At 40.2% G+C, this 13,106-nt stretch overlaps 1 long non-coding RNA gene and 1 pseudogene across 1 annotated transcript; one reads left to right on the forward strand and one right to left on the reverse strand.

The window, feature by feature from the left end:
* Positions 1–4,921: 4,921 nt before the first annotated feature.
* Positions 4,922–7,124, reverse strand: LOC110964248 (nicotinamide riboside kinase 2-like; annotated as a pseudogene).
* A 374-nt stretch (positions 7,125–7,498) lies between these two features.
* On the forward strand, positions 7,499–10,909 carry LOC127535508 (uncharacterized). Its single transcript, XR_007944341.1, has 3 exons — positions 7,499–8,039; positions 9,543–9,675; positions 9,764–10,909. It is a non-coding gene; the product is annotated as an uncharacterized LOC127535508 (long non-coding RNA).
* Positions 10,910–13,106: the final 2,197 nt, after the last annotated feature.

A 13,106-nucleotide genomic window follows, 5' to 3' on the forward strand; every position in this document is an offset into this window, starting at 1 on the left:
TTCCTATAACAAGCAAAACAAATGCATTTTATAGATCCATACCTTTCCTGGAAAGAAATATGTGATTTGTTCCTCATTTTAGGGAAAACAGACGAATTTCCAGTACCATTTTTTTGGTTATCTTGAGTTTCTGATCACTCTCCAGCAATTATACAGTGCTGTGGGGATACATTAGGCTATGCAAGACTAAATCAGTTTGACATTTTTGCATCTTCGGCTGATTTGCTTCATGCTCCTTAGGTTATATTAAATATTTTAATTTCCTTTAATGCTATTGGGAAATGTACAAAATGAACACTTTCACTATTCTTTCTATAAATAGTACCATATTGCATTTTTATGTCTGATTACAAATGGGTGTTGCAGTAATTTAGTACAGGATTTCCATAAAACTGAGACACTCACACACTCAGCAAATGTTTCAGATCAAACAAAGCAAACCGAGCTAAAATAAATTATAACAATTTGCATCAACCTTTTTGAGTTCTGACAACTTCTAACAATTTGTTTTTCAACCAACAAACTCCCAAAAGTTAGAAGATTACCTTTGGTACCTCTGGACTAATTTGAATGTTGTTTTATCCGATGAATGTCAGTTGTGTAATTTAAATTACACACAATATTAAGTTCATCCAATTAAAAACAATAATAATGTAACACAACTCATTAAAAAAATAATGTCAGCAACTTTTACCTAAGTGAAAACATCTAATTGTTGTTCTTATATCCATGCATTATATTAAGGTGTGAGAATATGTATTTTGAGATACTTTTTGGAATGCAAGAGATAGATATTTTTTAAAAAAGCAGTAGAGGGATAGATTCTCTGCTTTCAGTCTCACAAGTGGGCTAGGTTATAAAACGTTGATTATGAAAGCTTTTGCTCAGTTAACATTAGCTTCCTGTAACCTGTGTAGTTCCTGCTATGACATGTCCAAATATCAGATGTGAAAGAGGTCAGCTGTTAAGCACACACCTGATTTGAATAATCAGCTAATTAGGAATCAGGCAGCACACACAGCAGAAGGTGCAGGTTCTTCACATCAGAAAAGCTCAGTCATCCAGCGAAATGGACATTAAAGAGCAAAATGTAAGTCTAAAACCTCTATTTCCTGCTCCTCATATACATTTTTGCAATGTAAAAATTCTAAAATTCATCTTTAAATGGGCTTTATGTAAATTCTGTTCTACATTTCAAAATAACATGAACAGAGACTACGTCTGGAGCCCATCCAGGAAGAGTCAGAGCAAGAAGATGAAACCGAAGGAAGCCAAGCAGGAGAAGAGACAGAGGAGGATTTTCAATTTCAAGAAGAGACAGAGAAGGAACTGGCAGAAGATGAGAGCGAAGAAGAAGAAGAAAATGATACTCTGCTGAGAGTTATGAGACCGAGGCGGCTGTGTAGTTTCATCAGCCAAGAGAATCTCACTCAAACACAATCTCCTAACAATCAGCAGACAGAAATGGAGAACTTTTCTGTGTCAGATCAGAGCACAGATTCTGCAGTTTGGGGTGATGAAGCTACATCAGCTGAGCAGTCAGGGTTAAGATATGAGAAGAGGTCCAGTAGTGGGAAGTTGAGAATAAAGGTAAGAATTACTGAACTCTCTGTGTTTCTATTTAAGATTTGGGAAACAGCGCTGAAATGAAAAAGAGATGAAGTTCTGCTGTTTTAAGGTCTCCAAGACTAGATGGCAAGAACACACATCACCTAAATCACCAAAGCAGAAGAAAAAGGAAAGCTCCAAGAAGTTGGATGTGAGTATTTATTATGAGCAAAGATGTTGTAGATTTCAAATTGTGAATCATTGCATTTTATTCACCACTTCAACCACTGGTTTTCAAGGAGGAGCAGTTTCCAAAGTGGCTGGTGGATCTGATGGTCAATATCGAAGAGGCAACAACCCATGAACTGGTTATTGAGTAACACTCATCATCACATTTTGATCAGGACAAATGATGTAATTGGTGAATGCTGAATGTAGAACAAAGTTGGCACGGCTAACATGAACTATTTCAGGTTGGCACTGCCAGAGAGTAAAGTTCATGTGCATGTGCTTGTTTTTTCTGCAGTTACAAATAAATAAGCAAAACGTACCAGAAAAGTAAAGTAAGTCAGACTGGTGGTGGTTGAAAAAATAACTGCCTGGTGAAAACATTTGTTCCATAATTCTGAGTATAATATTTTTAGTTGATAGGTTTTGTGTAATATTGGCGTTTATCCTTGCTTCAGCCACAGTAGTCCTGGAGCAGCTGCTGTCACATGAACCCATTTACCTCTTTCTAAGTTGGTGTTCTTGGTCTGAATGTTCGTGTAGAATGCTGTTGGGGAGGCCAAAGCTCTCTCCAAGTGTAATGTTTTATTGAAACAATAGAGATCACATCTACCCTGTTGCTTGAAATTAATTGAAAGAGGTCATCTATGCAGGGAGCAACACATCCTTAACATTTCATATGTCTGACTTGATAAGGATTTTATTTCAATCACATTTATCTTGAAAGTATCAAAGTACTCATTATGCAGGAAAATGTGCCCTGTGATTGTTTTGTTATAAAGTAGGACTATGGTACAAAATATCTTATTTACAGACAATGTATGTAGTGTTTTAATGCCATTAATGGTCACAATAGAGCTGTAACTACAACATTAGAACTACTAACAGGATTAACAGTGATTGTCTTATTACCCTGGCACCTGCAGAGATGTGGAATGTCCTAGGCACCACAAGTGAACAAATGGAAACTGATATTGGAATGAAGAACAGGGTGAGAGTGAGGATCTAAGTGACTTTGAGAAGGATTGAACTGTAATATCTCGATGTCTTTGTCAGAGAATTTTCAAAACAGCAGGACTTGCAAAGTGTTGGCAGAACCTACCACAAGAGGTCCAAAAGGGTCAACCTCTGAACTCGCTACAGGGTCACGGGTGCCTAAGCTCTCTGCAGCATGTTGGGAGGGAAGACTGGCCCCTGTGACCTAATTTGACATGTTTGCTATGATAAAAGGGTGCATTGCTGCATTTAAGTCTGCATGACCGGTCAGAGTGTCCATGCTGACCCCTGCTCACCACTGAAAACACCGACAGTGAGCTCATGAGTGTCACAATGTGACCATGGACCAATGGAAGACAGTAGCTGGGTCTGATAAAAACCTTCTTCTTGTGGATAACTAGGTGCATTTGTTTCACTCATCTGGGGAAGAGATGGCAGAAGGACACTACAACACAGTATGGGAAGATGGTAGGCTTTCTGTGGTAGTGTGATGATCTGGTCTTCACATGGATGATACTTTGACCCATACCACCTACCTAAATATCGTTACAGACCACACATTCCTCTTCATGGCAACTTTATTCCTTTCTGGATTCTTTCAGCAGGATAATACCCACTGCCATACTGCAAATATTGTTCAGGAATGCTTAAGGAACATGAAGACTTCCAGGTGTTGATTTGGCTTCCAAAGTCCGCAGATTGCAATCTGATTGAGCATCGGTGGGATGTGCTGGAAAAACAAGTTCGATCCAAAGAGGCCCACCTCGGAATTTAGAGAACCCATTGCGCTTCACCGGCCCGCCCGCGGGATGCTTTGAGATCTGCATAAGCATTTCCTTAAATGACCGAAGCTGCAAACGCGATTATACAAACACTATACACCCATGGAAAGCTTAGATTCTCATGAATCCGCCGGTATAAACCACTTTCAGATGTGATTACCACAGCGGGTAATATAAACACATTTCTCCAACAAACAACAAATAACGTAAACAGCACAACTCACCTTTGAAGGCTCATAACTAGTCACAGATGAAAATATTTCACAAAAAAATGGCCATAATCCAACCTTGGACATCCAGACAAAACAAGCCAGTAAAATATTTTGTCCAAAACATGTCTTGAAATCAGTAAACAATCCACAAATAGCTAGTTTTCGTGAACGTGCACCTCGCGTTGCGCGTCCCATATTTGGGATAGGCTACAGCACCCCCCGCAACCCCAGTGAGGATAAAGCGGTGTATAGAGAATGGATGGATGGATATTAGCGAACTTCAGTAGAAATTTCAGGCGGAATTGACTGCAGTGTATAGGGCTACAGGATCTGCTGCTAACATCTTGGTACCTTTACCACAAGGACCCCTTCAGAACAGGGGTGAATCCAGATTAATTTTAGTGGGGGAACACAAGGGGGTACAACAGATATTTGGGGGGGGGCATCAAAAAGTTGTCAGAAAAAATGAAAGCTACCAACCTCTCACTATTACAAAGTATTTTTCATGTTTTATTTTTATTTTTTGCTTTTTAACCCAATAGGAAAGCTGTATATGACCTTTTCATTTTGGACTGTTAACATTCAAATTATGATAGACTTGTTTCCATGTTTATGTGAATTACAGCATCATCAGCTGCAGCATCTGCATGTTATGTAAAACTGGTAAGCTCAACGACAGTATCCTGAGGACAATTAAGTGACAAATATTGTGCAAGAACAGCACTATATACAACCCTGTCAATTTCCACTTCTTAGAATGTTTACTGACAATTATCACACCTAAAATAAGAAATAATATTCTGTACTTTTAGCAACTAGTTCTCAGCTGTAAACCATAAACATCATAGGGTTCTGTATGCTAATCAGTTCAAATCAAAATGAGTACTACCCAACAACAATCTGTACCCTTGATCTGTGGTAAAATAATCTGAAATGTTCTGTGCAGTAATGTAAATTTTAAAATACAATAAAATATAGTAAGCAGCACTCTATACATTTAATAGTAAACCTGAGAACAACAACAAACAGTAACAATACTCCATTTTCTTAAATCAAATACAATAAAATACAATAAGCAACACTCTATACATTTATCAATAAACCTGAGAACAATAATAAACAGTAGCAATATTCCATATTCTTAAGCCATTTAATAATTGACAGCTCAGCAAACATCATAGTGTTGTGCGTAAAAATCACAAAAACCTATTCTCAATAACCTTTCACAGTGAGCAGATGCTCTTGTGGTGCAGGTCCATGGTCCAGACGTGGCCATCGAACAGGCCAGTGGGGTCTGGCACCGTCTACTTCCTAGAGCACCTCCTCTTTTTGCATTCTTCATATGGGATGGAAATAAAGGAACGTTGGTTTAGCACGTCCATCAAAGGCCTATAGGTGTAAAGCAGGAAGCCCTCCACAATGAGGATGTGAGTCCCCTCCTCCTCCTTGTGGTCGGACTTCGGGACGATCTCTGTGTCCAGGGTGTTATTAACGCCATGAGACTTCTCAAACTTCACCGGGTTCTCCAGCCACGCGTAGATCATACTCATCATTGCGTCCATGTTCAGAGCAAAGATGACATTGTACTGCTTAAAACCATCTTCACCAACTTCAGTCTTATCTTGGGGCTTGAAGAAGTCATCCTGATGGACCACGCAGCAGTTGGGCAGGTTCTTGATCAGGCGGTTGATGGGGTTGGTTTTCCCTCCATTGGTTACACCGCCGATGCCGATGATGTACTTCATGTTCTCAGATTGGTCAAAGCTCGGAAAAAGGGTCAAAAACGTCAACAAAAACCGGGTCGGGAGTGATCGGACGTTGACGAAAGCTTGAAAAGAGAAGGTTGCAGCAGGAAACGTCAACTACTCTAGTTCTCCATGGCACTTGAGTTTAGTGAGTAAGGTAAGAGCAGAAAGGGAACTGCCACTCGAACACAGTTCTTCTGCTGGTAGAAGATGAAACTGAAGGAAGCCAAGCAGGAGAAGAGACAGAGGAGGATTTTCAATTTCAAGAAGAGACAGAGAAGGAACTGGCAGAAGATGAGAGCGAAGAAGAAGATGATTGTAGCACAGGTTTTAAAATGTCCTTTTGATAAAATTTATTTAATTTTTAAATAAGCAATTCATTTAAATGGCCTTAAGAATTTTTTTTTTTTTAAAAGAGAGAGTTAATTTTATATTGAAATGGATAAATATTAAAAGTGTTCAACACAAGGAAAAAAAGAGGAAGAAAATGTTATTTATGGTCAGTGCTATTCTGTGTGTGGTTCTAGAAAAAAAAAAACGCTGAGAAATGACCTTTGCGGCTAAGCCAATTAGTGAACCCCGTGAGCCTCAGGTGATTCCTGTAATTCGCATCTGGGTCACTACTTCCTGTTAGCCTCTCTTGCTAATTGCCTCGTGTGCTGTTCTGATCCTGGTACCGATAAAATTCATTGTCATTCATCGGGTAATATATAAAAATAATCTTTTAAATGGACTTGTGTTAAACCTTGATGATATTAAATAGTTGTTGACCGCTATATTATTGCGTTTGGACTTTATAGAGCCCTGTGAGAAACGAATGATTTTCGCCGATCTGGCGGGGTGAAATGCGGTAGAGTCCATGCATGTATTGACACAGCAGTGAGTTAAGACGCTCTTTTGCCTGTTCAGCTAATTGTTATGTGTGTGATGTTCATGTTTGACCTGTTTGGGTGATGATAAGGCAGTTGGTGTTTGTGTTGATTGGCGCAGATAGCCAGAAAAAACGTGCTAACGGTGCTAGCCACCTAAAACTGTTTTGATATTGTAGCGGCTGTGGGGAGCCGCTGTGGTCGCTGCGGCGAGTGACTGTGTTCCGGGTGGGGGAGCCGCTAGGCATCATGGGAAGTTATGTGTTCTTTGGGATTGCTTTATGGGGTTATTTGTGTGATTTAAGACGTTCCTTTATTACTGGTTGCTTTTAGTTGTTCTGATTCTACTTTCTGGGTTAATTTTGTCTGTTCGCTGTTTTTATGTGTACCGTGACTCAGGGGGTTGTTGGGGGAATGACCTCGGCCTGCGAGCTGGTACAGTGGGTGTGAAACTCCTGGGTGCTTATTGTGGTGATGACAATAAAACCCTGTTGTGTTAACTGCAAGATCCTTCGTTGTTCCTGCCTCCTTGTTCCTTAGTTTGGGTGTAGCCACTTAGCTGGCATGATTGTGAAGGGTCATATGCATATTACTGTGTTATTTGTTATTGGAAAAAAAATCATTTGTGAGACTATTTAATTGATGTGTAGTTTATTTTCATGATGATTGAAGGGGTAAATATTTAGTGAATTCTCTCACTGTTACCGGTGCAGGGAGAGATAACTAAGCAAGCTCAGCCTTAATGCCTCAAGGTTGCCATGGATGTTTACTGCATTTAATGCACTTTCTACTAAATTAAAGGAGCACTCCACGATATTTTCTGTTGGTTAAATATTAATTTTTAAATGTAACTGTAGTGTTTTTAAGTACTTGAACATAATTACAATGTGCACTTGAAATGTATTTATAGTTTCACAACTGTAAATGATTCCTTGGACTAAAGATAGATTTTTGTTGTACAATTAACCTACTGAGAACATGATTTGAATCAATTAATGCAAGTGAGTGTAATTAATTGATGATAAGTGATGGGAAATTAGGAAAGTAATATGATTTACACAGTGTGTGAATGCAACATTTGGATCTCATCTGATCTGCCCATAGGTCAGGTTTTTTTTTTTTTTGTGAGGACATCTTTGAGAGAGATCACAGCTTCATCACACCATCCACTGGAACGGTTGTGTTAGATCATCCAGACGTCAGGACCAGAGATTGCTAGATCCGGAGATCTCCAGATTCCCAGCGTGAGCTGGGTGGCGAGCCACATTGAACTACTGGTGAAGGATTTCCTGAACTCTTCCCCCTATAGAGCTCCGGGAGATGACGTCACACAATCCCGGCATGCAACAGTCGAAATCAAAACACCGCCATATTGGCAGGAAGGCACGCTGTTTAAACTACTGCCAGCTAACTCCTAAACGTTCTTCAGCGTCGACATCAGAGAGTTCCACCATATGGTGGACAGTTGTTGCGCCCCGGGATGCCAGAACAGCCGAGGACGAGCAAAGGGGAGAGCATTTTATCGGATTCCCAAAGATCCTGAAAGACGACAAAGGTGGATCACTGCCATAAAACGCGCAAGAAGCGAGCAGAAGAAAACGGAGCGGTGGGAACCCACAGGCAACGGATTCCGCTTATGTAGCGACCACTTTGTATCAGGTACAGAATCCGTTTCCTAAGCTTTATATCTGATCGCGTAATTTCTCTTACCCCTCAAGGCTTTTATACGCTGTTCCGCTTCAGTTGCGCTTCAGTGTCCCGCCCGCGGTACACTTTGAGATCTGCATAAGCAATTTGCTAAATGTCTGAAACACGATTATACAAACACTATACGCCGATGGAAAGCTTAGATTCTCATGAATCCGCCGGTGTAAACCACTTTCAGATGCGATTACCACAGCGGGTAATATAAACACATTTGTCCAACAAACAACGAATATCCATCCATCTGTTCTCTATACACGGCTTCAACGTACACAGCGCGACTCACATTTCCGGGTTCATTATTACACACAGACGAAAATATTCCACAAAAAACGGCCATAATCCGACCTTGGACATCCAGACGACACAAGCCTGTAAAATATTTTTTCCAAAACATGTCTTGAAGTCGGCATATTATCCACGAATAGGTCGTTTTCGAGGAAATGCACCTCGCCATGCGTCCAATATTCCCTGTATTTCTCGTCATATTTTTATTTACAAATAGAATATTAGCGATTTTTTGTACTGAAAATGGCTGGAATTGACTGCAGCTTAAAGGGTTAAGAGATTCACCGGAGTAGGATGAAGGAAAATTTATTAGGTAATTGTAGATGTCAGGGTACCGCAGGTCCAGTAAAAGGTCCGCTCCGACCGTCTCAAGATTCTTAAATAAGATACCGGGGGCATGATATGGATCGGATAATGTTTAGTTTGTCCAGTTTGTTTGTATATTTTATAATATCGTCTGATTTAAAATGAAAAGTAAAATCAGACGGCGTAAATTTTCTACCAGCGCCACTCATTTTGAAGCGGAGTTTCTGCCAACATGGCGGCGTAAACAAACGGAGTCACGTGACGTCCGGAGCTCTATTCTCACGGATTGTGTGGTCGGACAAAAAGAAAAAAAAAAGGCCCCAATATTAACTTTGAGAATAGAGGGTTTTGATTTTGCTGGCATTTATTATTTTAGTTTGTTATTTTTCCTTGAATGTTTTATATTACTGTTGTATAATTTTTATTGTGTGTTTAATTCTAAATAATAAGTGTTCACTAAACTTAAATCCATTGTTGTTTGTGTCTCTTGGGTACTTAAACTCATAGGGCTCTTCCAAGTTTATGTCTTCTGTTATTGGTCCAGTTATTATCATTAATTATTACTTACCTGTGCTCTGTTATTACATAGTAACAAGGGTTACATGATGATACTCTGCTGAGAGTTATGAGACCTAGGCAGCTGTGTAGTTTCATCAGCCAAGAGAATCTCACTCACAGTCTCCTAACAATCAGCAGACAGAAATGGAGAACTTTTCTGTGTCAGATCAGAGCACAGATTCTGCACATTGGGGTGATGAAGCTACATCAGCTGAGCAGTCAGGGTTAAGATATGAGAAGAGGTCCAGTAGTGGGAAGTTGAGAATAAAGGTAAGAATTACTGAACTCTCTGTGTTTCTATTTAAGATTTGGGAAACAGCGCTGAAATGAAAAAGAGATGAAGTTCTGCTGTTTTAAGGTCTTCAAGACTAGATGGCAAGAACACACATCACCTAAATCACCAAAGCAGAAGAACAGGCAAAGCTCCAAGAAGTTGGATGTGAGTATTTATTATGAGCAAAGATGTTGTAGATTTCAAATTGTGAATCATTGCATTTTATTCACCACTTCAACCACTGGTTTTCAAGGAGGAGCAGTTTCCAAAGTGGCTGGTGGATTTGATGGTCAATATCGAAGAGGCAACACCCCATGAACTGGTTATTGAGTAACACTCATCATCACATTTTGATCAGGACAAATGATGTAATTGGTGAATGCTGAATATAGAACAAAGTTGGCACGGCTAACATGAACTATTTCAGGTTGGCACTGCCAGAGAGTAAAGTTCATGTGCATGTTCTTGTTAACCACGCCCAACGGGTACGTCGGCGGGGTTATTGCATTCGGTGTGGTATCTGGCTGGGTAAGTATGTATGTATGTATGTATGTATGTGGCTATGTCCGGTCCGATATCTCTGCAACCGCTGAAGTCAGGATAATCAAACTTTGCACTGAAGATCAGTCTAAGGTCCCCTGCTCAGTTGTGGAGTTACAGGTCAGCAGATCAAGTAGGGAGGGAGATACGTACGATGATCAAAATTGTTACATATTGCATCAGTTGTATAGAGAGGACAGGGTTTTCGCCAGCAGAGGGCGTGGTTCTGCCTTCTACTGAGGGCTCATCTAGTTTTTTTCTGCAGTTACAAGTAAATAAGCAAAACGTACCAGAAAAGTAAAGTAGGCCAGGCTGGTGGTGGTTGAAAAAATAACTGCCTGGTGAAAACATTTGTTCCATAATTCTGAGTATAATATTTTTAGTTGATAGGTTTTGTGTAATATTGGCGTTTATCCTTGCTTCAGCCACAGTAGTCCTGGAGCAGCTGTTGTTACATGAACCCATTTACCTCTTTCTAAGTTGGTGTTCCTGGTCTGAATGTTCATGTAGAATGCTGTTGGAGAGGCCAAAGCTCTCTCCAAGTGTAATGTTTTATTGAAACAATAGAGATCACATCTACCCTGTTGCTTGAAATTAATTGAAAGAGGTCATCTATGCAGGGAGCAACACATCCTTAACATTTCATATGTCTGACTTGATAAGGATTTTATTTCAATCACATTTATCTTGAAAGTATCAAAGTATTCATTATGCAGGGAAATGTGCCCTGTGATTGTTTTGTTATAAAGTAGGACTGGTACAAAATGTCTTATTTACGCACAATGTATGTAGTGTTTTAATGCCATTATTGGTCACAATAGAGCTGTAACTACAACATTAAAACTACTAACAGGATTAACAGTGATTGTCTTATTACCCTGGCACCTGCAGAGATGTGGAATGTCCTAGGCACCACAAGTGAACAAATGGAAACTGATATTGGAAGGAGGAAGAACAGGGTGAGAGTGAGGATCTAAGTGACTTTGAGAAGGATTGAACTGTAATATCTCGATGTCTTTGTCAGAGAATTTTCAAAACAGCAGGACTTGCAAAGTGTTGGCAGAACCTACCACAAGAGGTCCAAAAGGGTCAACCTCTGAACTCGCTACAGGGTCACGGGTGCCTAAGCTCTCTGCAGCATGTTGGGAGGGAAGACTGGCCCCTGTGACCTAATTTGACATGTTTGCTATGATAAAAGGGTGCATTGCTGCATTTAAGTCTGCATGACCGGTCAGAGTGTCCATGCTGACCCCTGCTCACCACTGAAAACACCGACAGTGAGCTCATGAGTGTCACAATGTAACCATGGACCAATGGAAGACAGTAGCTGGGTCTGATAAAAACCTTCTTCTTGTGGATAACTAGGTGCATTTGTTTCACTCATCTGGGGAAGAGATGGCAGAAGGACACTACAACACAGTATGGGAAGATGGTAGGCTTTCTGTGGTAGTGTGATGATCTGGTCTTCACATGGATGATACTTTGACCCATACCACCTACCTAAATATCGTTACAGACCACACATTCCTCTTCATGGCAACTTTATTCCTTTCTGGATTCTTTTAGCAGGATAATACTCACTGCCATACTGCAAATATTGTTCAGGAATGCTTAAGGAACATGAAGACTTCCAGGTGTTGATTTGGCTTCCAAAGTCCGCAGACTGCAATCTGATTGAGCATCGGTGGGATGTGCTGGAAAAACAAGTTCAATCCATAGAGCCCCACCTCGGAATTTAGAGAACTTAAAGGATCTGCTGCTAACATCTTGGTACCTTTACCACAGGACCCCTTCAGAACAAGGGCGGATCCAGATTAATTTTAGTGGGGGGAGACAAGTTGGTACAACAGATATTTTGGGGGGGTCATCGAAAAGTTGTCAGAAAATATGAAAGCTGCTACCGACCTCTCGCTATTACAAAGCATTTTTCATGGGGTTTTTTGCTCTTTAACCTAGTCGGAAAGCTGTATATGACCTTTTCATTTTGGATCATTAACATTCAAATGACTTGAGTTTCGCGAGTAAGGTTAGAGCAGAAAGGGAGCTGCCACTCGAACGCAGTTCTTCCACCGAGAGAGGACCTCTTTCTGTTGTTGCTACTACACGTAGTGCCCAAGTTTAGGTTTTAGGTTGAATATTCCTTTTAGCCAGCCCCTCAGGTCTCTTTAAGGATTTTGGATGGAATACTCAGTTAAACCAACATTTTAGGTGCATGTCCAGAGATTTCTGGTGGAATGTTCCTTTAAGGTGGATGTGTGAGGACCTTGTAGGTGGAATACTTCCTGAAACCAACTTTCAAAGTCAACATTCAAATACTTAAGGTGGAATATTCCTTTAAACAAACCTAAATGTCATGTTTTGATCATCATGAAGTGAGAAACCTCACTCCAGACTCCTCATAATGATGTTTGAGATTTATGCTGCTGTTATTTGTTTAGTCCATACTAAATGACAGAAATCCACAACTGTTATTTTATTGCGGGACTCGGTATTAAATATCGAAACAATCCATGTGACTCTAAAAACTCAACAGCTTTACAAACTCTAAGATTAAACTCTCCACAAGGATCCAAAATAAGTTTGATTTCTACATGAGAGTTTTAATTATTGTTCATCTACTTCCTGAAAAGTTTGGTCAATAAAAAGACAAAAACTAATATTTTCAGCTGAACTAAAGACAGACTTTGTGATTTTTCTGCTCACATGTTGTGTTGTTGTAAAGTTACTCTTTCAAATAAATAGCCTCCTAACATCCTGGAAACCAGCGTTTGTCCTGTTTTCGTGTTGCTCCTGGGCGACCCTTGGCAGCCGGGTCGTAATATTTTTTGAGCAACACACCATACTAGGGATGGTTCGATTCGATCCACTGGATCGATATCGAGTTCGATCCAGGCCAAAATGACTGGATCGAGCATCGGAGTTTTACATTAGAACTCGTTCGATCCGATCCATAAGCCCAGATCTCTTTTCCTCATCTTCATTTTTCACGACATGCCATAACACAGACGAGCTGTTGCCATGTGCCCGTGTGTTCGTCACATGAGCAGAGAGTGAAC

Source organism: Acanthochromis polyacanthus, chromosome 9 (genome assembly GCF_021347895.1).
Source record: "Acanthochromis polyacanthus isolate Apoly-LR-REF ecotype Palm Island chromosome 9, KAUST_Apoly_ChrSc, whole genome shotgun sequence".
In the NCBI taxonomy this organism is placed as follows: Eukaryota; Metazoa; Chordata; class Actinopteri; family Pomacentridae; genus Acanthochromis; species Acanthochromis polyacanthus.